We start from the raw sequence: 24,420 nt of genomic DNA, 5'->3' as shown, positions 1-24,420 counted from the left end.
AAGTAAAAAACAAAAGCAAGTATCTGTAGGACTTATCTATATGTACTATACAGCTCTGCAGTTTACAACAGCCTTATGAAAGTCAGTTTAAAATAATTAATAGAAAAAGCCCATTCATGACTTAAGCACATAGAAACTCTGAATCTGATTTTTTTCAGTCATGTTTTAGTCAGCTAATGAAATAAGGATGAAGCTTTTTATTTATTTCTTAGCTCAAGCCATAACATTTCCTGAGTTTTTCAACTAAACATGAAATAGTACAAACCTGAGCGGTTGAATGACCTTTTTAAAATACCTTATATTACCTAGCACTTTTTGGTTTGATTTTTTGCAATTCAATGGCTGTTGCTTTTCATCAGACTAATAAGGATACTATAAATAGTTTGAAAACAGCATACGTTAAGTAATGTTGCTGAAAGATGCGAGTCTTATAAATAATACAGAAAATTCACAAAAATTGATTGATAGTCCTTGCTTTCCTCCTTCCATGTCTCAGAACCCACTGCTGCAAACCTCTGAGCGATTCATTACCATGTTCCTAAACAGAAGCAAAGTAACTAATAGCATGTGTTTTTTCTGCTTCAATATTCCTGAAATACAAAGTTATCCAATGACAGCTACTCAGAGAAATTCTTCTCCTTAAAAAGAATAGCTCAATAGGTTGAAATACTGGCCTTAGTAGTTAGGATTTCTGTCTGAAACTTGAAATTGTTTTCAGTAAAATTCTAACTTCCTTATTCCAGATGGTCAGTTATAGAACTTAATTTACAAAAACAGTTTGATTGCCATGTTAATTAAGATTAGAAAGTACTCTTTAAATGGAGATGTTGTTCTGGTTTGCTCCCCATCTTATAGTTTTGAGCCCTATAGTGATTAAAAAAAAAAAAAAGAAAGAAAGAAAGAAAAAAAATTAAGCCAGTAAAATTTTTTCCATTGCAATCAATCAGTGAGATTTTGAACCAGGGCCATTTATGCAAATGATAAAAAACTGAGTGAGCCATTTGCAATGCATAATTTAGCTAAAAATGTTAACCTCTCCTTCTGTTCAAGGCTTATCCACAAGCAGATCACACATTCCTTGAATTTATTTCTATTTAGACATGCTTTCTGGGAAGAAAAAAGAAATTAATCTGGTAGTTTTATAATCACAAATATTCATGAGTATTTGGCAACATTTATTTATAGTTGTGTCTGGTAGTAAGTACAGATTTATTTATTATTTGTATTTCTAATTCAAATCATGGGGTTAAAAATATTTGTGTCTAAAATTCCGTAGCATTTTCTTTAAAGAGAAAGTAGGACCTCTTTGTCTTATTCTTAATATTCTTAGTATTTTCAGAACCAGTTCCAAATACTTGCTCTGTCTGATATCCTAAAGAGCTTTCAGAAAAGGGGATTTTTCAAACTGCATGCGCTTTAAGCCTTCCTATTTTCACAACATATGATCCTATGAGCATGTGATCTAATTCTATTTAAAATGTTATATCTGGCTTGCCTTTGTGAGAGGTCACACGGAGAGAATTGCAAACTCATTGCTCTACATGGGTGCTTTGCAGACAGAGGAGAACTTGCCGACCATGCACAGACCCTACTGGGAGCCCTGTGACCATGTAAGCATTGTAAATATTAATGTCATAAATTAATTGTTGTAAATATTAATGTCATAAAGCCCTTCTCTCATTTCTAACAGGCAGCACAGGGGTGCAGCCTCCTTCTGTTGGGTTTGTAGGACTTGGTGAGTTTACATCTGGTCATGACATGAAGAAAGTGAAGCACATCTGCAAAAAAGGCACCCTTACACTCTCTAAAAGCCCAGTTGCTAATAGAACAGACTATGTGGATTGAGTAGCAAGATATGGGAGCACCATTTTCATAGTTTTCTTCTATAAATGCAGGAAACAGGAAGTGCAACCCAGCAGGTAGGATATTGTCTTATTAGAAGAGTACTACTTCCCTATCATAATGACAACTGCAGAAAATTAAAAAGAAACAACCATTCTTAGTCAATTATAAACATATTCTGCCATGGAATGTTTCTAATTAGCTGATATTATGATTTAGAACAAGCAATGTCTTAAATTTAGGAGAATTTTACTTCAAGAAAGACATGTAGATATTCTAATGTTTATTGAAATGAAAATTGTACTGCCAATACAGCAAACGGTTTATACAAGAATTAGAAAAACAAAATAATAGAAACACCGATTACAGCTAGAAAATTATGTCAATTTTTCATAACATAATTAACTAAGCACCATAAGACATGGATTGGCTGTTACCCGCAAGCCATAAAATATTGTCATAAAAAGATTAAAATATAAAAAAAATGCCCATACATGGTAAACACCAATTTTACATTTAGTTCCCGTAAGGGCGAAATGTTTCCACTGCAGTTAATTCAGCATCCCCATTGCCTGAATGGCGTTCTCTTGGGTTCCAGTCTATATCACACCAACAGGGCTTAACTTAGTATATGAATACACTAAAATCAAAAAGATCCCAAATTAAGCACATTTTATTCTTGTTAGACTAAGCCCTTTGGATTTATTTTATTCCACTGAAATATTTTGTCTCCAAACTGTCTTCTATATTCATCCTGAATGGAGTTAGACAAACAAGAGTCATTACCAAATTGCTTAATTTGCCACAGGTACATGCTCTCTCGCTGTCCAAGGCAGGAACAGGAGAGTTTCTTAGTAAATATCACATCCCCTTAATCATCAGAGGAAGAAAAAGTTTTGTCGGCTTTGTGTCACCTTTGTTCCTGAACTACAAATTATTCTAAGAGAACATGCCACAAAGTGTAAAGATTTTAGTCTTCATTTTTGGTTTTTTCATAGTTTTATATACTATATGTGGCATTTTCTTTAATATATTCATATATTGTATTTATTCAGCTTTCCTTCCCATAAGAAATAATTTCCATCCCTTGGGAAGGAACTGAGAATAATTTCCAGGCATTGGGAATCTAAAGGATTTTCATCTGGTAAACCATAGGAATGCATTTCCTTTTAATGTTTGTGTGAACTGCCAGTAAAACAGATTTACCCCTGTAAGAAAACATGTATTATCAGTTGCCTCTTATGGATGCAGAACGAAGACTGAACAGGAATAAGAAGAAATGGGGGAGAGAAAGGGTGTCCTGTACACAGTGGCATTTCAGGAAAAAAAGAACCTCCTTATGACCTGAGGACTGATCATTAATGAATTTGGATTTTTATATTAAAGCAAATGTAAAAGATTACTTCTACTGTGGATAGGAAACTGAACAAAATAATTCAGTTCCTGTAGTGAGACTCATAAGAATTGAATGCATCCTTTCTTTATTTAATGATTTGATTACCAAATCATTAAATATATTACTTGGATCACCTAAGATTTAATTCACTGCCACATCTGAGCTTCATTCCCTAATTACAATATCTAATTTTTTTTCATTGTTAATTGATACTGGTTAGAATTTATGGCAATCGCCTTGATTTTTTTTTGTTTGTTTATTTGTTTTATAGTTCTTTATAAAATCTACAAAGATGTATATAAAAGCAGATTAAGTGAGAGATTAGTAACTTGCACTAAAAGTCCTAAAAACTTCCTGAAGTACATAATTTTGCCTCATCAAGTGATTGATTCTTTCTCTAAAAATGATGAACAGATTTCCCAGCAGAAAGATGAGAGGCAAAGAGGCGCCCTTTCTTTCCCAAGAGTGAAGAGAATGCAGGGGTTTTGCCAGGCCATCTCTGACTCAAGGCTGCAAGTCTCCTTCTGCCCATTATATGGTATCACTTCCACTTCCTGTGCAGACCAGTGGATTTTTAAATAAGAATGCCTATGCGTATATGAACTTCAGCACACTGGTCATAAAGGGTACGAAAGTAAAGAACTCAGTTCTCACAAACAGAAAAGTCATGATTTTAAACAGCTGTAACTCGTAAACACAGCAACATTTTGAACATAGTAGAAGCAATCTATAAAACTTTGTATATAAATAAAACAATTTGTAAATTATTTGCCTGCTGTGACTTGCATGAAGATCGTGTGAAAAGGAGAAACTCAATTATGCAAGCTTTCTACTTGGTTAGAATAAGTTGTCAATATTCAAATAACATGAAAGTTTGCTTTTGGGCTTTTTGAGAAGTTCTCATTTTTGCAGTAAAATTTTGCATGGTAGCAAAAAAATGTCAGAGTTAAAAACACAGTAAGAAGCTTCATGCTTGATTTGTCATTTTATTCTTTTGTGCAGAGATTGAATGTAAGGGTCCATACTTTTAGTCAGTGATGTCAACAAAACTGACATATAAATGAAAAACTTACACCTGGGGGTTTTTTGTGCATTTGACGATATAATGGAATTGTTTGCAAAGTTTTATTGACGTTCCTCCTTCCATTTATCTTTGTTAGCATAGCTACAGAAATCTGCTTTATAATATTCCTGTATAAATTAAACTAACTACAACAGAATTGGACAAGGAGAGGAAAAGAAAATAGTGTATTTTAAACTCAAGTAAAAATGGTTTGTCAGAAAATATTTGTAGATCATTACTTTGATTTTTGTAACAATTTGATTTGGTTTATTTAACACTGCCTGAAACAATGCCTAAAACTTGCAAGAACCTCTGATCAAGGATGTTGAATAATTTGCTTTCTTTCTTTTATCAAGAGGGGAATTTCCAAGCATTAGTCAATTTTAACCCAAATGCTTCTTCATAACTACTGGCAGGATAGATTAGTATTCCTAAATTATTTTTTTTTTGCTTTTGTTATATGATGCATGATCAAAAACTGAAGAACAGTTTAAACTGTTTGCTTAATGAGCCACTAAGTTCTTACAAGATGCTAAGCACTAATTCTCAGTCCACTGCAATATTTAGCTTGTGCATGAAGGTAAACACATGATAGGCCTCCAAAGTCAATTAAAATAAAAACCTTACATCCATATTTTCCCTCCAAATAAGCTAACTGAAAATTATCAGGACTGAAAGTCCTGATTTATTTTTTTTAATTTATTGAATTAAAGGAATTCAATTATATTTTCATATCTATATTTTATACCAACTTTTATAGGACTCCAAAAGTTCCTGTGACCTTGCAGCTTCAAAAATACCATAAAACAGGAAATTCATTATAATAATGATTTTACTGTGTAAGTACAGCAAAAATAGCCAGAAGAAAAAAATCTTGGAGAATTATAAAGGTTTTCTAAGAAGTAGGAAACTAATTGTTTCTGTTCACTTGAAGTCTAACGATAAGAATATTTATGTAGCTGTCTTTCAAAATAACACAAACAAAATGATAAAGTAAAACAGAATATCCAGAATGTGCCAGTACATATTAAATGATAAGTTTCTAATGAATTTAGAAGTTTAAAACAACTATAGGTGAAAAATACATTGTAGGAGTGAATTGAACATTCTTTTAAAGAGTGAACAGCCTCAATCACTTAACATTTCATACCTCATTACTGACTGCTGTCCATTGGCCTATACCACCTTCTGCCCATTTTTAAACCTCTTAATGCCTAAAGAAAATGACTCATGCCTTGACTCCAGAAATTAGACTAAAACATTTAATTAACTGAAATTATCTTAAAATACATTTAATATTTGTTTCACTCTTTTTGTGAAAATTGACTTCTTTACCCTTATTTGAAAATCATGCAGTGGTGTGGGATACTCATCACTAGACCCAGTAGTGTGGATAAGACCTTACCTAAATGTCAGGAAAGCCAAAAGAAGTTGGGCAAAACATAATCAATATTCCAGAAAGAAACCACAACATTTTTTCAAGATAAATGTTTTAATGATTCACTTTGTCCTGCCAGTGTCAACCTAGATAAAAAATACCTATGTTAAAGAAAATCAAAATTTATATTGTCTAAGCCAAAGAGTTTTAAAATTTTACTAAAAATATTAGCTAAACATATTTGATTGTTTTGTAATCCTGCTTTAATTTTCAAGACATTTATTATTTCCCTTAGATTAAGTCTGCCTGTTGATGTTAATAGAATGTGCTAAATCCTATCATGAAAATAAAGCCAAAAATTCAGGAAATGTTCATAAACACAAAACCACAGCAAAAAGGGTATTAAAAATATTTCCTAATTTCTCCACAGTCATTCTAGTCCTGAAGTCTGGCTACATCACTGATAGTAAAAAGAAGTATTTTCAGAATATAAGCACAGATCTTTATCCCTTTATCTTTCTTTAAATATATCAGAAGTAAAAAAATTTTTTTTCTTCTCCTTCCTGTGACTTCCACAGTAGTTACTGTTTTAAAAAATGGATCAGAATGAATTCATCACTGGAAAAGCTTTTGGTAACAGTACTAAAAATTCCCTGTACTTGCTCTCCCTTACTGTTGGTACAGACCTGTCAGGTGTTGAAACAATCCTGGCTACTGGAAACTCAGTTCCTTTGTAGCTAAAGGGAATTTTTCCACAAGCTTTCACAAGGCCAAAATTCCAATATTTAATTTATAAATTAAATCAAACATTCATCAAATCCTTTAGAAATTTCAACTGATTCTCATGCTTTTGGGGTCCTGAAAATGCCAGAATGTGCACAGCAGGAATTCAACTCTATTAGAAAGAACTTGAATCTGTTTACTTTTACAAAATGCCAGATATATCTGAATTTTCTTTTAGGTATCTGCTTCTTCTGATTGCTATTGTCTCCTGTTGTGCTATGCTTTTCTTCAGAACACACTTGCTAGTGAATAACTTTAGTATTTGAATATCAGCTTGACGTGAGCTTTGTATTTCAAGACACATTTTCTATAAAATTTATAAGTGTGTTCATCAAGACAGCAGTGTTCCATTGCAGGGGATAACTCATTATTATGTGCACAAATAATGTATAAAAGATTTATCTGAGGGTTGATACATCCAGTTGGGAGTCTGGAGAAACCAAATTTCTCCTGCTGTGAGACACAGAGCAAGGCAACTTAGACACTGTTTGCAATCTGAAATGGGTTGCTGTGCTGGTTGTCCACCCAGCTTGTCTAAATTTTTTGAGCAATTGTACTCCTATGGGTGCATTTCCTACAGTCACACATGCTGCAGAGGCAGGAAAAAGAAAGGAAAAAGAAATGCTTCAGATTTGTTACAGTGATAAGCCTGATGCTTTAGATTGGTACACTTTCTAATACCACTTTTCACTCACTTACTACCCTATTTCAGACTGCAGCAATGGCCATGTTAACTAGTCCTTCTCCTCAAAGTTTGTTCACAATCATGAGTAGATATGAAAATTACTTAAAATTATTTTCAGGTTCCTCTGTGTCAGTATCAAATGATTCCTAACACATGCTAGATGTGTATTTCCTCTTCAAAAACTTCTATTCAATAAAATGCAATGTAATATAAAGTAGGATTTTTTTAACTGTATTTGTTATTGACATCAAAATTATACTTCTAAAGATGATACCCATCATCTAGCCCATGCATCATTGTTAAAATTATAACTTATGTTTCAGCTCTGTGCAAATTGTCCATTATGCAAGTTGTATCTTACAACACAATAATTCTTTGTACTTAAAGATCACTTAGAAAGTTCCTTGTTAATATATACATAATTAGAATTTTGCTTTTAAGTGCAATGCTTGTTAATAAATTAAATATAGGTTTTAATAGGTTAATCGTTCAAAGTTAAATTTCATCTTTAGGAAAATTGTCTCTGTGGCAATTGGTGTCACTAATAACAAACCAAAAAGCTACTTTGAGCAGTTTTCATCTGAAGTAAGTTTCATGTTTCTGAAGCTATTACTATCAGATTTATTTAAAATATAGGCCACTGAATTTATAATTTATTCTTTAACAAACTGCTACTTAAAGCTTTTTCTTCCCATTACCAAGAGCGATACTGAATCTTTTGCTTTCATTGTTGTTATTTTTATAGCATTTTAGCTGACCAATCAAATTGCAGCATAACACCACCCACAACTTTGGCAATACAGTAGGGAATCTAGTCTGACTGAGTAGAGATTTAGCCTCTGAACCCTGTGATTCCCATTATCTTATTTTCGTTGGCATTAGGCAAAATGTACCTCTCAGTAAAACTAACTCAAGCAATTGGGAATTGAATATTTGCCAGTATTTTATTTCAGTTTACATTCACTGATACAGGTCATTGTGCTAGAGATACTACTTCCATTTTCTCCAAAACCTTTGGCAAGATTATCATCACCTTTATTGATACCGAAAGCTAAATTTTAGCTTTTTTATAATGGGGTGCATGAAAGATTAAAGACAATTTGCAGGATAACTCGTATTATTGTCTGAAGCACTAAAACTTCAACAAAAATTGAGTATTATATTTAACAGGGAAAATCCTTTTAGCTCTCTCTTTCAGCACTTTACTTGGAGTTCCCATTAACCTTAACACTGCCATCAGAAAATTTTTGATTGAATGAAATATTCTTCTAACAGAAAAGGCTAGATTTGGATATGATGAATCCCATGAGTAGTGTTAGCAGGTTCAAAAGGTCTGACAGAACTAATACATCAACAGATTCTATACAGCAGAGAGAGTGCCTGATTGGCATACAAAATACAGAGAGACCTTTGTCAACATTATATCCTCTCCCAACATCTTCCCTTACATTAACATTTTCTTGTCTCTCTCCAAATATTTTCTCTCATTCTTGTCTCTATTAAGAGCCCTGCATAAACCCACTATAAATCCAGAATGTGTCAAAATTCCTGAGAAAAATTTTGTCAAAATTGGGCTTTGCTTTTGCATGCAGACAGCTGCAATGTCAATCAGACAACTTGTGGGGACTGGGCTAGAAGGTTTCGATAAATTTTCAATCAATGTTTCATAATTTTATGTGGACCAGTTTCTAGGGGATGAGGCACTTTTTGATTTTGTCTGCAATGTGAACTGAGTGGCAGTTTAATACCTTGAATTGATACCTCAGGAAGATGAATTCAGGAGGCTGGATCAAAGCTGAAATTACTCTTATTTCCTGGAGAGGAAAAAAAAAAGGATATAATTAAGAATTAAAATCCCTTATTTGGATGTCATAGAACATAGTAAGGAATTTATGTTTTGTGATACCTCAGTAGAGAATTACATTATTTTTTATCAAGGTGCAGAGTTCCAACAACTGACCATACTGAGGCATACTGTCTTAAAGATATATTTTCTCACCTGAAATTCCAAGGTTTTTTCCAGATAGATTTTAAGTGGTTGACAGACATATAGGGGTTACAGTCTTCATTGTCTCTTAAGTGACAATTTTTTTAAAATTCCAGATAGTCAGAAGTATAACTCCACTGTTATTCCTACAGATAGTCTGTACCAGTCAAATTATTTTTCTAAGACTGAAAATATATTTCAAAGCAAACATCAGAAATAAAGATTCTTTTTCAAATGTGAATCATCCATATCCTTGTGAGAAGAGTCATGAAAAATAAAAAAGTTAACCTAATTATACTTTTCTCATAAATTACCAGTGAAGAAAAATCTTCCTGAGGGAAGAAAATATTTAAACATAGTTTTCAAGCTAGCTTTTATTTCTGTTTTTCTTCAATTCTCTACATCATGTCCTATTTATGATAATGGCACACAAAGCTAAACGAGGGCTATATTATTTTCTACTGGTTTTCTGCCACAGCAACAGTGTAGCATGCATATCCCCTCTGATTAATTTGGTGTTTTGCATATGTACATAAAGGATTGCCACAATTTTGCCAAATATCAGCATGCTGAGTATTAGGAATACTTCCCTTTTAAGTTATTTTTCATCCTGAATTTGTCTTCATTGTCTGAATACTGAGCTGTTATACAACTGCACACAGTACAAGTCAAGATGCCAGAGACAGTGACTGTGACTGTTTTAACCCTGGAGTGGGGGAAAACTGTGCAAGGATTATTACTGAAGTCCCTATTATACCTTCATTGAAAGAAATAACAAGGTTTAGGGCACTCAGAGATAACAACTGAAAAATTTACAAGGTGTTTTATGAAGATTTTATTTCTAAACATTTTTCCCTGCTAACTTTGCCTATCATTCTATTGCAAAGATTTTAGTTGTGACCTCCTTTATTTTGTAAGAGATCAAAAATCACATATATTAATGCATTCAGGTGCAAAAAAATTGTGAAATTTAATTAGGTCCAATTGGTTTAAAAATGGGATACAGAAATGAATGTGATAATGACTGTCATAAGCAAACCTTCCTTTTATACTTTAAAGCACAGTTTTTTCTGTTCTGTCCCCTCCTCTATAACTTTATTTGATTAAGTAGTTCTATTCTGATCTTACTAAAAATAACGAACAATTGAAATTTAGTCTGTGTTAGCATGAGGGGCTTTCAGTCTGCCCCAGGGCAAATTCTGCTCAGTGTCAAGGGCGTAAGTAGAGGCAGAGAATGAGCTCATTTCACATTCTAGTTCCATGAAAAAATCAAAGTTGTTCAGTAGTTAATATCTTTTCTACCCAAATATCCTATTAATTAAAGAACTGTGCTCTACTTTTTTCCTCCAGGACCCCAAATCTCATAAATTTTGGTTCTTTGGGTTCAAAGTGATCTCAAATTCATTTCTCCCTAATCGGTTAGCTCATTAAGCAACTTTAACCACCTTATGTAACAGCCTTTATGTTAAATAAATTATAATAAGGAATCAATAGTAAAGCAAGCCTGATCAGGAAGAGGATCAAAGCTTTATACACAGATTATTTCTGCATGTCCTTGGAGTGTGATCTCTATGAAATTAAGGGCAGTTGCTTAATAGTCTACAAAGTAATTTTTATATTACAAGTACACAGATACATGACCAGTCTCATGTGCATATGGGTTTTCAAACAGCCACCAAAACTGGTAAAAACTCAAATATGTACAGGTAAAAACTACAAAACACTTCAAGTTACTTAAATATCTTTTGGATATTCAAATTTGCAATTGTTTTGTAAGCACTAGCATAAACAAAACACTTCCAACCTTATTTTTCTTAAATAACTGTATTTTTAAATGTTGTATAATCTTTCCTTCATCATTTACATTCTCTAACATGTGATTAAGTAATATAAACTTTCTATATTTCCAGCACTATATAAAACAACGTTTCTTTTCTGGGAAATTGGCAATGTTTGTATTGGTTTTAATATTTAATGAATGGCACAAATGTGCCAATTCACCACTTCTTGTATGAAAGCAGTGGGAAAAATACAGGAGGAAAAAAGGTTTGTTTGTATAAAAAATTTCACCCAGAACACAAACAATTCTTGCTGAAAGCTTTACTCTTCTCTGGAGTGCCACTTTCTGAAGTGTGTTGGGGGTGCAGCTTTCATTATCTCAGTGATTTGTGGGTAATATCTGCTTTGCGTACAAGTGGAAGGACAGTTTATTCTGGCTGCCAGCTCCACCCAACTTGTGGCCTACAAGTGAAGAAGGCAAGGTTTGGTTTGGTCTGGTGTTGGCTTGGATTTTTTTAATCAGGTATCACCACTAATAACGTTTCTGCAACTGAAACTTGACTTCTAACTTGGTTGATGAAATGGGAGACAGAATAGAATAAACATCCTTTTCTTCCACAGTCTTCTTTAGAGCAAATAAATCTACTAAAGCAACAGATTCAGAATGCTTAGGGGTAAGTATCTTCAGAGGGGAACTGACCCTAGAGGGCTGCAAGAAGCGTTCAGCCCTCATAGCTCCCAGTCTTAGTCACCCTTTCTTCCTTGCAGCACCTGATATTATTTGTCTCTGTCCTCAAAATGAGAAAATAGCTCATGGGAATTGTTTATTTGCTGTACCCAAGTAATCAAGCTTCAGAAACAAATGAATACAACAGAACAAGTGGAAACAGATCAGCTCGCTTTTTCTGTAAGCTTATATTTTATTGTCACAGCAAACCTGAGTCTCATCACCTGCTATTTTCAATCATCTGGTGGAGAAAGGGCACTTGCTGTTCAGGCTTTCTGGTACACACAGGGACTGGAGCTGGTATGCACAGGGAACTGATACTCTGATTTCGTTCTGTTATAAAAACTTCCTTTATAATAGTTATAATTTTCATTTGGAGTGCAAGTGTTTTCCATTTTCAAATGTTTCAAACTGATTTTAATATGAATGTGTTTAAATATTTTTTATGTGGTTCAAAAATTGACAGTTTTAACTTTAGAATAAGAAGATTAAATGCTCTTATCTTAACTGGGCACTGTGGCTAGTCATCACAATTTTTATAATCCTGCACCTTCTGTGTTTCCCTAAATTGTTGGTCCACTCTACAGTTACTGAAAGTTTTGTGTAAAGATCTCTGGTGTTCAAAACCTCTCGCCAAAGACTGGTTTTTACTCACATATATACAGAAAGCTATTGCTGCATACATGATGCCAGGAAGTGAGGATAGAGATTTTTCAAATACCATTATAAAGACGCAACTGTTTCCAAGCGTCTAATCTAGCATGTCCAGGTCATTCTAAATTATCATCTATGCCATAATAATACTCAGCCCTGAGGCTGATCTGCAATCTTAATTAAAATGTTGTGAAGTCAGTTCACAATAATGGATTAATTATCTGTGGTAGTGTCCCTAAATTTCAGAGAAAGAGACTCACTTCACAATTGGCATGCACTCAGCAGAAGTACATTGATGGTTATCATGGCTGAGCTGACAGCTAAATAGATTTTATTGCTGCAGGAACCCAGTCAGGCCCAGTTACTGTTGCTCTAAATCCTATGCTTTTATTGACTCTCTGAACTGCGTTTATGAAGCTTCAGAGAGCCAGTGTTCTTAAAAAGTTCTCAAACAACGTCACCTTGTACAGAAGACTCACACTGGAACTTAAGATTTTAGGTGCTCTCAATATCTTTAAAAAGCAAGCATGTATGCGTGTTATGGTTGGAGACTTTGAAAATTATTTTTGTTTCATTTCTTAAAGTTTTATTGTACTGAGTGAATCTGGGTAATAGCAGAAAAATAATTTCTAAATATGATACTTATTACTCTGCAAACATCAGTTTTCAGATCAACATCTGGAGAGAGAGAGAAATGGTTGATAGATACAAAACCATCTTCTCCCACATATAATTCTGCAAGAAACAAAACTTTCTGAGCTTCTGGTAATTAGAATTATAGGTCATAAGAATATTTCCCAAATACTGTCACCAGTATAATGTCTTGCGTACCAGTGTTTCTCCTCCCATATTTATAGCTTCTTCTTCCACTTAGCCTCAGTCTCAAAAGTTGTTGCACAACAAAAGTTTACACAGTTTATTAAGGCAAATAGAACGCAATCAATGTCTTGATCTGAGTTTGATTAGGCTCCCCTTAAACAGATGGCAAAATCAAGCACCATGTGAGACAGAGCCTTCCTTTCCAGAGTTATCCTGCTCAATGCTTTACCCACCCGTCACCCAGCGAGGAGTGCTGCCTTGCTCTGCTGGGTTGCCTGAGCTCTCTCTCACGTTCTAGTTTCTAGTTTCTAGTTCTCTCCAGGAGAGGCTGGGCTCTCTCTTTCATCCAGACCATTTGGGTTAAAAGGCACCCCACTGATCTACATTAGGAATCACATGCCCAGTCTTCATTTTACAATTTTCAGTTTATTTGCTTGGTGACTTAATATTCTCATAAGGAACTATATTCTTTTATTTACTTCATGCCTTCTCTCATTTAATTATATTTTTGCTCTTATATGAGAGAACCAGGACAGGAAATTTCTTTGTTTTATTTTTTCATATATGCTTATTTCATCATTCATTTTTCCTATACATCCCTGGTTTCCATTCTTTCCTTTCAGAAAAAAAATTGCAGTCCTTTTACATTCCTATTAGTTCTTCAATGCCCTTGAACATTCTTACATACATACTCTCTATTTAATCTTTATTTATTTTTTACAGTGGTTAGAAAATTAATTTTGCATTTAACAAATTATTTACAGGTATTTGGCCTCCTCTATATTCCCAGTTTTAAAGTTTCTTCAATTTTTTTAATACATTGAGCAGATTATTTTTCTGAAACTGCATAACTGATTTATTAATCATTTACCTTTGGATATTTGTCATTACAGTCCTTGTGGGACTGCCATCAAACACCTGAAAAGCAGATCTCCTGTGTGAATAGATAAAGTATGAATAGATCAAATACATTCTATGAATAATATTACAGCCAAATGGTAACTTTAAATAGCACAAATTATTCATAGATGGGGACATTTTGAAAATAAGGCTCTATGACTTAAGTAATTTAAAAGTTTGTGAAAATTAAGATTTTTAAATTCTTAGATTGTAAAGAATACATCTCTTCATCTCTTCTCATTCAATAGCTGTATAAATTCAATGTGAATGGTTTCAATGTAGATGAACAGGAATACATTGAACACTACACTCATAAGGGAAAAACCTTTAAAATTAGATGTTTATATTAAACTTCTTAATGTTTGTTGTATATCAAGAACAGAGGAAGGAAACTCAAAAAATTACCTGGCTATCTAAGCTATTTCCAGGGATTTTAGACAATCCCTGAAAAGCATCTAATACCTTTCATGTTCAAAGTGCTACCTAAGTCCTTTAGCCATCTTTAGAAATGTTACCCTTAGAAAAATGGTGAGTTATGCAAAGACACATCTCCTTCTACTGAAACTGAAACAATGGGTGTAGGATTGTAATTTTAAGCAGTATTTAAAAGATGGAATGTTAAACAATAATAACTCAACCAGCTCTAGCCACATAATAACCTTTCCTGCCTCTTCTTTCCTTCTCCTTTTTTTTCCCTTCAGCATTTCCCTATAAAACTGCAAGTCTCCTCCAAAATAAAATGAAATGGGGCAGTAGATGTTCAAAGGTATTATTAATGTTCCTGTCAGAGTAGTTTCTTGTCTGCTGGGAAATTGCTCATTTATGGTGAACCAGACCTCGACTATACATGGAGCTTTATAAGCTAAAAAAAGTTCCCTTCTCAATAATAAAGAAAGAACTTTGAAATAATGCATTAAAAATGTCACTGAGGGCACTGTTGATGACTAATGAGTGACTTGAAAAGGATGAGTGCAATGTTTAGTCTTATAAGATTATTTATTGACTGACTTTTACCTTTTATCTATTTTTTGATTAACCTTTTTTGAAATATAAGAATTACTCTGTGTCTGTCACCATGTTTATGAGGTTTTGGTGCTAGAGATTAATGGATAAAGATATAACACAAAAGATTTTTTCTCTTTTTCTCTTTTCTTATTATATTTTAAAGGGGAAATAAGTCACTGTTCCCAGTGCTTCATCTATGCTAATGGCAGCCTGCGTACTTGCAGTTACTTGCAGGCATCAGTTTTCCTTTTTTATCACAAACTTGGTATCCACAACCTTCTTTTAAACAGAAAACCCAACTATTTCTATGAATAATAACTTGTGCTTAAAATGTGCATTTTTGTAATTGCCTTGGTTAAATGTTTAGGTTAATTTAAATTAGATAACAATCTCATATATTTAACAAAATAATTCATAACAAGCCCTTCACGGGAAATAAACAAATTAGGATAGTCAGAAATTGCATGAAGAATTCAATGGTAAGGCAAAACAAACCCACAACTTTGATCCTTCCTCTTGACAGAACTAAGAAAAGCCAGCTTCAAATTTTTCCATAATATCCAGAGAATAAGACACATTTGATATCTCAGCAACAGGCACAACGTTGGCATTTCAGTGAGAACAAACGACACTGAGCAGGAATAGGATGATTATACCTTTATGGTGAGTAAGGAAGCAGTCTCATGCTCATGAAGCGAAACTGGTGACAAAAGTGAGAAGAATGCAACTGGCAAGATCAGGGAGGCAGTGAAGGAGGATATGCACCTCACACACATTAGCTCAATGTCATCCTGGCCTGGATCAGCGATGGTGTGGCCAGCAGGGCTACAGAAGTGACTGTCCCCCTGTACTCAGCACTGGTGAGGCCACACCTCAGATCCTGAGTCCAGTTCTGGGCCCCTCACTGCAGGAAAGACACTGAGGGGCTGGAGGGCGTCCAGAGAACGGCAGCAAGGCTGGGGAAGGGTCTGGAGCACAAGCCATGAAGAACAGCTGAGGGAACTGAGGTTATTTGACCTGGAGAAAAGAAGGCTCAGGGGAGACCCTCCTGCTCTCTACACCTGCCTGAAAGGAGGCTACAGAGAAATGGGGGTTGGTCTCTTCTCCCAGGCTGCTGGTGACAGGACAAGAAATACCTTCACATTGAGCCAGAGGAGATTTAGGCTGGATCTTAGGAAAAATATCTTCAATGAAGGGCTGTTCAGACATTGGAATAGCCTGCCTAGGGCAGTGATGTAATAACCATCCTGAAAGTATTGAAAAAGCATGCAGATATGGCACTTGAAAGTATGATTTAGAGGTGAACATGGCAGTCTCAGGTTAACAGTGAGACTCAATGACTTAAGTGGTCATTTCCTACCTCAATGACTCTGCGAGTCTGTCGTTTAGAGGGAAAAAAAGAGCAGAAAATTAAAAGGAAAAAAAGAGACATTTCAATGTTTTTGCAGAAGAAAATGTCTCTTGTAACTTATTAGACAAATCTGCTCACTGTGTATAGAATTCTAGTAGAAACTTAGTGAGTAAATTAAGACAAATTTTCATGTCTAATGTGGAGATGAATAAAATCTCAGGTAAAATAATTTTAGTAAATACAAAAGCATTTTACAAATCTGAGTTGGTAAAAAGTCAGAAAAAATGTGCTGTTTACTGTGAGATTATCCAACTTTTATTATAGAATTCAGGCCCCTGAACTCTGTCCCATTTTTACTTTTTTTGTTTAGATCAGTATTTTTCACATCTCTAAAAGTACTGTCTCGCTGCTTCCAGAAACCAGGATTTTATACTTTACATTTTTCTCAATTATTTGGTTCTGAATGGCAGGTAGTTTTTTTCTTCTCTTCACTCTGCATATGTCTCTTCCTCTTCAATTTCATCTTCTCTCCTCCCATGTGTCAATGTGTGGGCTTCTGCTCTTGCAAAATTGCAATAATTTGATTTATTCACTTCTGCGATGAAAGAGAATTTTTATGAAGTTACAGCGTCTCAGCTGACACAGAATGGCTTTTTAGCTCCAGCAATTTGTTTGTGGGTTTAAGTATTTGTATTTCTTTTTAAGCTTTTTTCAAATATTTTAAAAATCTAGTGAAGTTCATACGTTGTAATCTGTCTCTTATTGGAGGTATCAAATCACACACTTTAGTTTTTTCATCAGTAGTCTCATTGAAACTATCAGGACAGTTTACATACCTGAGCTTCAATAAGGGCTTTATAAACCTTCTGAGAGAGGTATCAATACCACATTACTTTTCAGTGTCTGAACTGCCACACTGCTCTCTGTCTGCCTCAGTTTCCATGCTTTCATCTTCCTTCCTCTCTCAGGGGACATCTACAAGTCTACACAGCTGTCATAACTACCACTAGACTTGTGCTAACTGATCTGAGATGAAGGATTCTCAGGGACAGAGCTGTGCTTATTGCATGCAAGAATATTAGTGTGGGAGAGAAGAGAGAAAAAAAGACTAACTCTGTAGGTTGCTCTTCAAGAATTTGTCAGGGATATGCAACACAGAGATTCATGGAGATCCTAGTCCCAGGAAATTTGAGATAAATACACAAAAGTGATACAATTTGCAGTGGAATCACTGGGAAAAAACTCTCAAATTGCTCCAGCATATGTGGGTTTTGCATATACACAGGGAAATTAAATTCAAGTTCTGGCTCATAATCTCTTTCGTATGAACAAGTAACACTGCTCCTTGTGAGTGGTGCAGCTGGGGGTTGATCTTATTTTTCATGGATAAAGGAGACTACAAAAATGTCTTAATGTAATAAAATTAAAACCTGAAATAGTTTGATCTTTGTAGCAGACAGGAAAGCACATACCTCTGCTTAGAACAGAGATTTAAGAACCTGTGTCATACTCTTTTTTTTTCGTTTTATACCCAGAACATCTGTGAGTCTTTGCACAGCCTCGTAGTTCTTACCATGAGATCTTCTGTGTGAGAAGTTTGTTTTGATGGATGTCCCCTCTAATTAGGTTATGCAGTGCTGATCTTACCCTGCCTTAATACTTTTTTAAGGAAATACTCCAATGAAATGTAGTTCAACACAGCCTAAGGTACTATACATCAAAAGGACCACCGACCTCTCCAACTGTGCTCCTCTAGTGCTCAGTAAATGTGATGTCATTAAACAGAGCTAAGAGCTGGAATGTAAAGAAGGGTGAGCAGTGTTGCAGACCTGAATTTGGCCATATGGCACTCTTGGAGACTGCTACCATTGCTCAGCTGATACACAGTAATTAAAGTGAATTTCATTGTGTGTAAATCCCTTAAATGCTTCCTAAATCTCTCAGAAAGATGCTGGCAGAATGATATGTACTAATGTACTGCTTTCCTGCCTCTATAACACTTTAACAATTATAACCAGATTTCTTCTTTGGTTCAGTACTGCCCTTAACATTCTGATTGTTTTCCATAGCTACAAGTCATGATCTGTATTCTCTTCCTGTTGTGAAACATGTCAGAGTATGTGTCTGTCTGATTAACAACATCAGACTCATGTCTTATCTTTCTACAGTGGAACATACTCCATTGTGAGGATGCAAGGGAACTGAGTTTGTGATGTCTTGTACAACACTGTGAAGATTAATGTACACTGCTGAATCTCTGACTACAGGGGTTCCCACTGGACAACATGATGGGAACAGTAGGATATTTTGTTATCTATGGCCATGGCATTATGTCCTAGTTTCACGCACCACAATACACAGAAGTTGATCTACTCAGAGAAGTTACTTACAGAAATGATGTAGGTGGAATAGCACAAAGACAAAAATTATTTGATCAAAATGAAGTATCCCATGATTCTTCCTAAGAAAGCGTGTTGTTTGGCAATTACATTAAACAACTTCCCAAAAACTGGCCCCTTGCAGATATGTGCTACTCTGCATGATTCTGAATGTCAGGTGCTCTCAGTGGTTCTCATCTCCACCTAGCTTCCAGGCATTCTATAAAATTCTCAATATGGCTACACAATATGGCTGTGTAATATATTTCTACTGTGATTCCTGGTATTTGTCATGATCAGACACTGAGCTGGGTTAAAAGGCATTAAGTACAATGCTTGCTCGTATAGTTTCTCTTAGATGTCAGACTGCATCCTTCACACCCTTTTATCTCCCTTGCTCTGCTGTTTTCTTTCTACGGTGAAAGACTTTCCAATGGCTCTACTTTGGTCTTGGTCTTTACTGTCATAGGGCCTTTTAACATGCAGGTTAAAGCTCTCCTTTCCATAACTAGAGCCAACAGAGGAGGTTTCATTCTGAAGTTGCTTTAATGATAAAGCAACGTCTTCTCAGCAATTCAGCAGTATTTCAGAAAGGCATCAGAAATTTTTAAAAAATGGCCTGTTGAATAGGCTGAACTGGATTTTAGAGCCACTCCTGCTAGATTTCTCCTGCCATATATTGGAGAAAGGGTATTATTGATCTAGTATTGAGTGGAATTTTAGTATTTTAGAATAAAAGTATTTTCCAAGATAAAAATTATTTTGAAACTAATGCATGAGACAGAGCGCAAGATGAATAGAGAGGATTTTTTTTTCCACAAAAGCCCTATAAAGACAATCTTTATGTGTTTGCTCACTCAAAACAAAAAGAAAAAGAAGGAAAAGAAAAATAAAAAGCCCTGGATGCAGTGTAGTTAGCTCTAGAGTCTCTATCACAGTACCAATTCTGAGCTGTCAGAAGGCTGCTCTATTTTATTCTTTTTTTTTTCTCTCTCTGTGTGACACATTTTAGCTTTCTACAAAAAGGGAATAAAGGGGAAGCAGCTCCGGCTAGCCTTGGAAAAGCTATTTAGCTTGCATATTGTGGAACTGTCTTCCCTAGCTAGTTACTGCCATTTTATAACACTGCAGCATATTGGATCAAAGACTAGAACTGCCACCTCCTGTTTACAATGGGCTGGAGCAGTCACAGAATTGTCAGGGCTACTTTCTGTCTCGGTGTGATTGGAAATAAGACTGAAAACGGTAGGTTGCTACCAACAGGTTAATTTCTTTTTTTATTATTTAATTTTTGGCTTTCACCTGCAATGTCAATGCAAGTAAAGCTAAAAATATTTAACCCAGAAGGGCAAGTATCTTTTTTAATCCTTTCAAATATTCGTGAGTATACCTGGGATAACAGGCACAAATATGCATGCAATACTATTGTTTCAGAGATAATTTCAAAGGCAAAACCACTGAGCCAGGAAAAAAACCCCTAAAAATAATCCTTGAAATGTGTTCTAGATTTTTAATATATGTTATGCTGAGACAAGAGCTGTTAGACTGCATAAACACTATGTCCCAAGACTTAAAAAGATTATTTTTGTAGCTCTGGCAGTACCAAATTTTTGTAAGAGTCATCGGTGATTTTCATTTTGCAGTGACAATATGGTGTTTAAAAATATCAATTGACTGATTAGAATACTTCCTTTTAAAAGTGAAATTGCATTCCACATATCTGGAGGGTGTTATCTGGGGGCTCTGGTAGAATAAGAAGCATTTGGCAGGCAGATTTCTAGTTTATATATCTGATTTACCTTTCCAGCTTTAAGAAACTAATTTTGTTGCTTAAACTCACAAAAAAGAGACATAGAGAAGAGAGACAACAGACTGCAATTTTCACACTGGAGTGTAATACAAACTTTTAGATTCCCATCACTGTGTCTGTTAATTCAGGTACCTTAGCAAGAAGATGTGCATATGCCTCTAAAGTTGGGTTTTCAAGAGACAAAAGAAACACAAACAAGAAACATGGGTACTCACCATGTTCTTATAACACCAGCTAAGGTAAGAGATCTGTGTCTTTCTTCTGTGTCACTTCTTATATCCCTTAAACAAACAATCTCATTCCTTTTCCTGCATGTGCCTTGTGCAAGACCTAGGAATTGCATCATTGCTCCCATTTAGTGTTGCTAGTTGGTTACTTAGGGGTGCACACTGTAATGTGAAAAATAATGGGATAAAGATGAAGCTGATCTGCTGCTCTCTTTCTTACAGTGGGCTTTGACGTATGCTGAGATCAGAGAGCAAGATGCATGCTGCATCATGGGACCAAGGATCTTAGGAGGATATTTGGTATCTGTAATATACCATCTGCACGTGATTTAAGTCACTCTCCAAGGTGCAGCCCTTCTGCTTACTTATTCTGTGTTTTTTATTGAAAGGCTGACTTGTATGTGCGAGCATCGGTTTGTGGACTCAGCAATGACTTCAGGGCTATTGTCTAGAGACTTCTAAGGGGTTTTTGCAGCCTGTACAGGTCCCCTTTTTCCTTCATGGTCCAACTAGAAGTGCTTATAATTTTAGTTTCAGAAGTTTCTGCTTTAATGCTGGTGGTGACTGTGCATCCATCGCCATCATGCACACTGGATGTGTAATATTTAAAGGGATTGAACTTTGGCAGTACTGTTTCCTTAGGTCTCACAATGGTGTATATAAAACAGAGTATGAACTATTTGGTACCTTATATAGTCTGGTATATTGAAAAAAAATTGACACACTGCTAAGTACATATTTTGTAGAACTTTTACAAAACTGGATCAAAAGTTGCATTTGCATCTCCCTTCCTTTTTTTTTTTTTTTTTTTTGGTGCATGTGTGAATGAAAGTATGCATATATATATCTGTAATGTATTTGGGACTGAAAAGTATACAAATCTTTTTCTTAAATATTTTCTGCTTTCTGCGTTGAGAGATCCTTAGGTTAGTAAAATCTATTCAACATTTTTCCTAAACTCACCTTCAAAAATGAAGAGACACAAGACTGCGTTTTGGGTCTGTTAATAGAACAAGAAACTATGTCAATGGAAACTAATTCAAGAAGAAAACCTGGTGCTCAGAACATAAACAGAACTTAGAAATGCAGATCCTAGAACTTCCAGCCTGCTTCAGTATCATAATAAAATAGAGTGATTATAATTACTACCTAGCTATAACTGTATCTTTTCATTAATTACTTTTTCTCACAGACATGTAGGCTCACACATTGATGCATTAAGATTCAGGCCAGCCATGTTTTTTAATATTCTTTTTCAAGCCTTGGTATCCTTGTGTGTATTTGCTCAAAAGAGAAGCCAAGATGAACCATTTACTTTCTCTGTATTTACCAAAATTTATTAAATTAGTGGTGCAAAGAACACTTACTTCACACCTGCACATCAGACCCACTTCAAGTAATATTCTAGTACCATTCCTGCTACTCCTTCTTGCCTTGTATATTAATTTCAAATATCTTCTTACAGTTCCTCTCTATGTGAAACTGTTTAAAATAAAGGAAGGAAAGAACTCTGGAGGTTACAGGAGCACTCCAGAATAGCTTTCTCTGCCTCAAGTCTCCAATTGGAGAAATTATTTCTCATTGATGACTCAACTCTCACTGAATTTTTGAAGCATTTCACCATGGAACTGAAAAGAGCTACTCTACAAGGAAAGGAACTGTGTCCTCGCCATGTAGTGGACAGGTGAATTACATTCAGCCATTTCTTTCCTCTTTTCTTCTAACTGCAGTCTGTAAGCCCTCTTTCAGCAATATTATCCCAGAGGACAGAAAAAAAAATCCCTGAAATATTTGTTAGATAAAAGGCATTCTTTAAAAAAAGAAAATATATTAATTTGAATACTGTTACTTAGGCAACAACAGAGACTCAGCATAGCTTATCACTTACTAAGAAGGAAAATTGCTCCAGGTACATGTAAATCTAGTTCATGTAATTTCTTTATGGTCTAGGAAAGCTACCAGTTAATCCCAGACCACCTGGTCAGGCTCTCTCTTGTTTTTGAACCTAAAACTTAGTTAAACATCTGGTCCAGTCGAGAAAAAATAAGGAAAAAAAGGTCTAGCTGGGTCGCTCTCTCTCTTCATAAATAAGAGTAAAGTCAGGCATTCCTTAACTATTTCACCTGTGATTTGGATTTCATTTTTCTTTTGAGAGAACAGACATGGTGGGATGATGACTTTAAAATCCCTTCCCTATGTTGATATTTATAAACCACAGAGGGTGGAGGTTAAGCTCTGGTTCTGTTTTCAACGGCTTCTCTCATCAGCCAAGGTCAGGAGCTGGGCTCCTGAGGGACCTTGGGTTCATGGTTTTATTGCCAATGAGTAATGCCTTGAAACTGCATCCAGTTCTGCACTTCAGAAGTTTATGTGGTGCTGTTTTTAGTACCTTGATTAAAACTTAGTAGTAAACATAAAGCAACTCTCCTGTCACTATATATTTTCAAGTTTTATTATTTTTTCACCACTCCTCTTTATGATCAGAGTAATAAATGCACCTATACAGGTTTTTCCCTGACATTTTATGCTTCTGACTCCACAAATAAAATCTGCTATAGAAATGCTGAAACAATGTTTCAGGCACTCAAATAAGCAGAATGACCTTATTAAATTGGTGTTTTTCAATATTAAAAGTAAGACTTTTTAGATAAAATATGCAATTCACCAGTTTTGTGTTTTCTTTTTTTTTTCTTTTTCCTTTTTCTCTTTTTTCTTTTTTCATTCAGTAAAAGAAAACCCGGAATTGCTCACCTCCACCTGCAAATAAATGTGGAAGGAAGCAGCCTGGACAGATTTACCTTTACAGAACATAATTATGATAATAGCTACACATATATTTATTTAAGATTACCCCTATTCTTGGCATTTTCTTAAAGATTTGTGGAACTCCTAGCATTTTCTCTTCCTTATTTTTTTTCTCCTGGTAGTGCAGTGTGATGATCAGGTTCAGGGTCTAATGAGGCAGCCATTCCGAACACGTAGAGACAAAGAAGAGGTTTCCCTGGCAACGAGGACCATGCCAGAGCTCTCAGAACAGTTATTTCCCCTGCATTCAGGTTCCTTTTCTGTTTAGGATGCTTATTAGGGTGAGTTCACAGGGAAGGCCTGGCAAGCTTTTCAGAGATTACAGCTCCTAAATATACACAACAAAATACAGCTAAGGCTATGATTTATGAGTAAACTAAAAAGTGGTAAGCTGACACGTATTTTTTTCATTTTTATCTTTTTTGATAGATTCTTAAAACAACAATGACTACAAGTTCATTACAAATGTCTAAAGCTATTAAATACTGCACATATCTCTTTAGAACTTCACTGGTCTCAGCAAAATTTGTGTGAATTCACTGAATTCTGAGCCATATTTCTGCTGTCACTAGAATAAGCATTGATCAAGGTTTTAGATCTGAAACACACATGAATTTAAGCACATAGAGATGTGATGAAATATGTAGAAATGTATTTAATATAACTTGAATTTAAATCTGTTTCAATGTAGCGAAAAATTACAGTAATAAAGTATTGAAATATTAGATATTTTTTACTATTTAAAAGTAAAATGAAAGTACAATTAAATTAAATTCTTTAGTTCAAATCTTTACTTGCATCTGAAATGTATAAGCCTTTTATGATGAAGAC

General features: G+C 34.9%; 1 long non-coding RNA gene across 2 annotated transcripts in view; it reads left to right on the top strand.

Moving 5' to 3' along the window:
- Positions 1-19,878: 19,878 nt before the first annotated feature.
- LOC134420348 (uncharacterized) overlaps positions 19,879-24,420 on the top strand; it is a 72,495-nt gene continuing 67,953 nt past the window's right edge. Inside the window, exons 1-3 of one of the 2 annotated variants that reach the window (XR_010028314.1) lie at positions 19,879-19,992; positions 20,686-20,796; positions 21,007-21,130. This is a non-coding gene — a long non-coding RNA (uncharacterized LOC134420348). Of the gene's footprint in view, positions 19,993-20,685; positions 20,797-21,006; positions 22,240-24,420 lie in introns of those variants that run through there. The other variant, XR_010028313.1, reaches the window with a different exon arrangement.

The sequence above is a fragment of the Melospiza melodia genome, chromosome 6 (genome assembly GCF_035770615.1).
Source record: "Melospiza melodia melodia isolate bMelMel2 chromosome 6, bMelMel2.pri, whole genome shotgun sequence".
NCBI lineage: Eukaryota > Metazoa > Chordata > Aves > Passeriformes > Passerellidae > Melospiza > Melospiza melodia.
The sequence above is the reverse complement of the archived record's forward strand: the minus strand, read 5'-3'. Positions and strand labels throughout refer to the sequence as shown.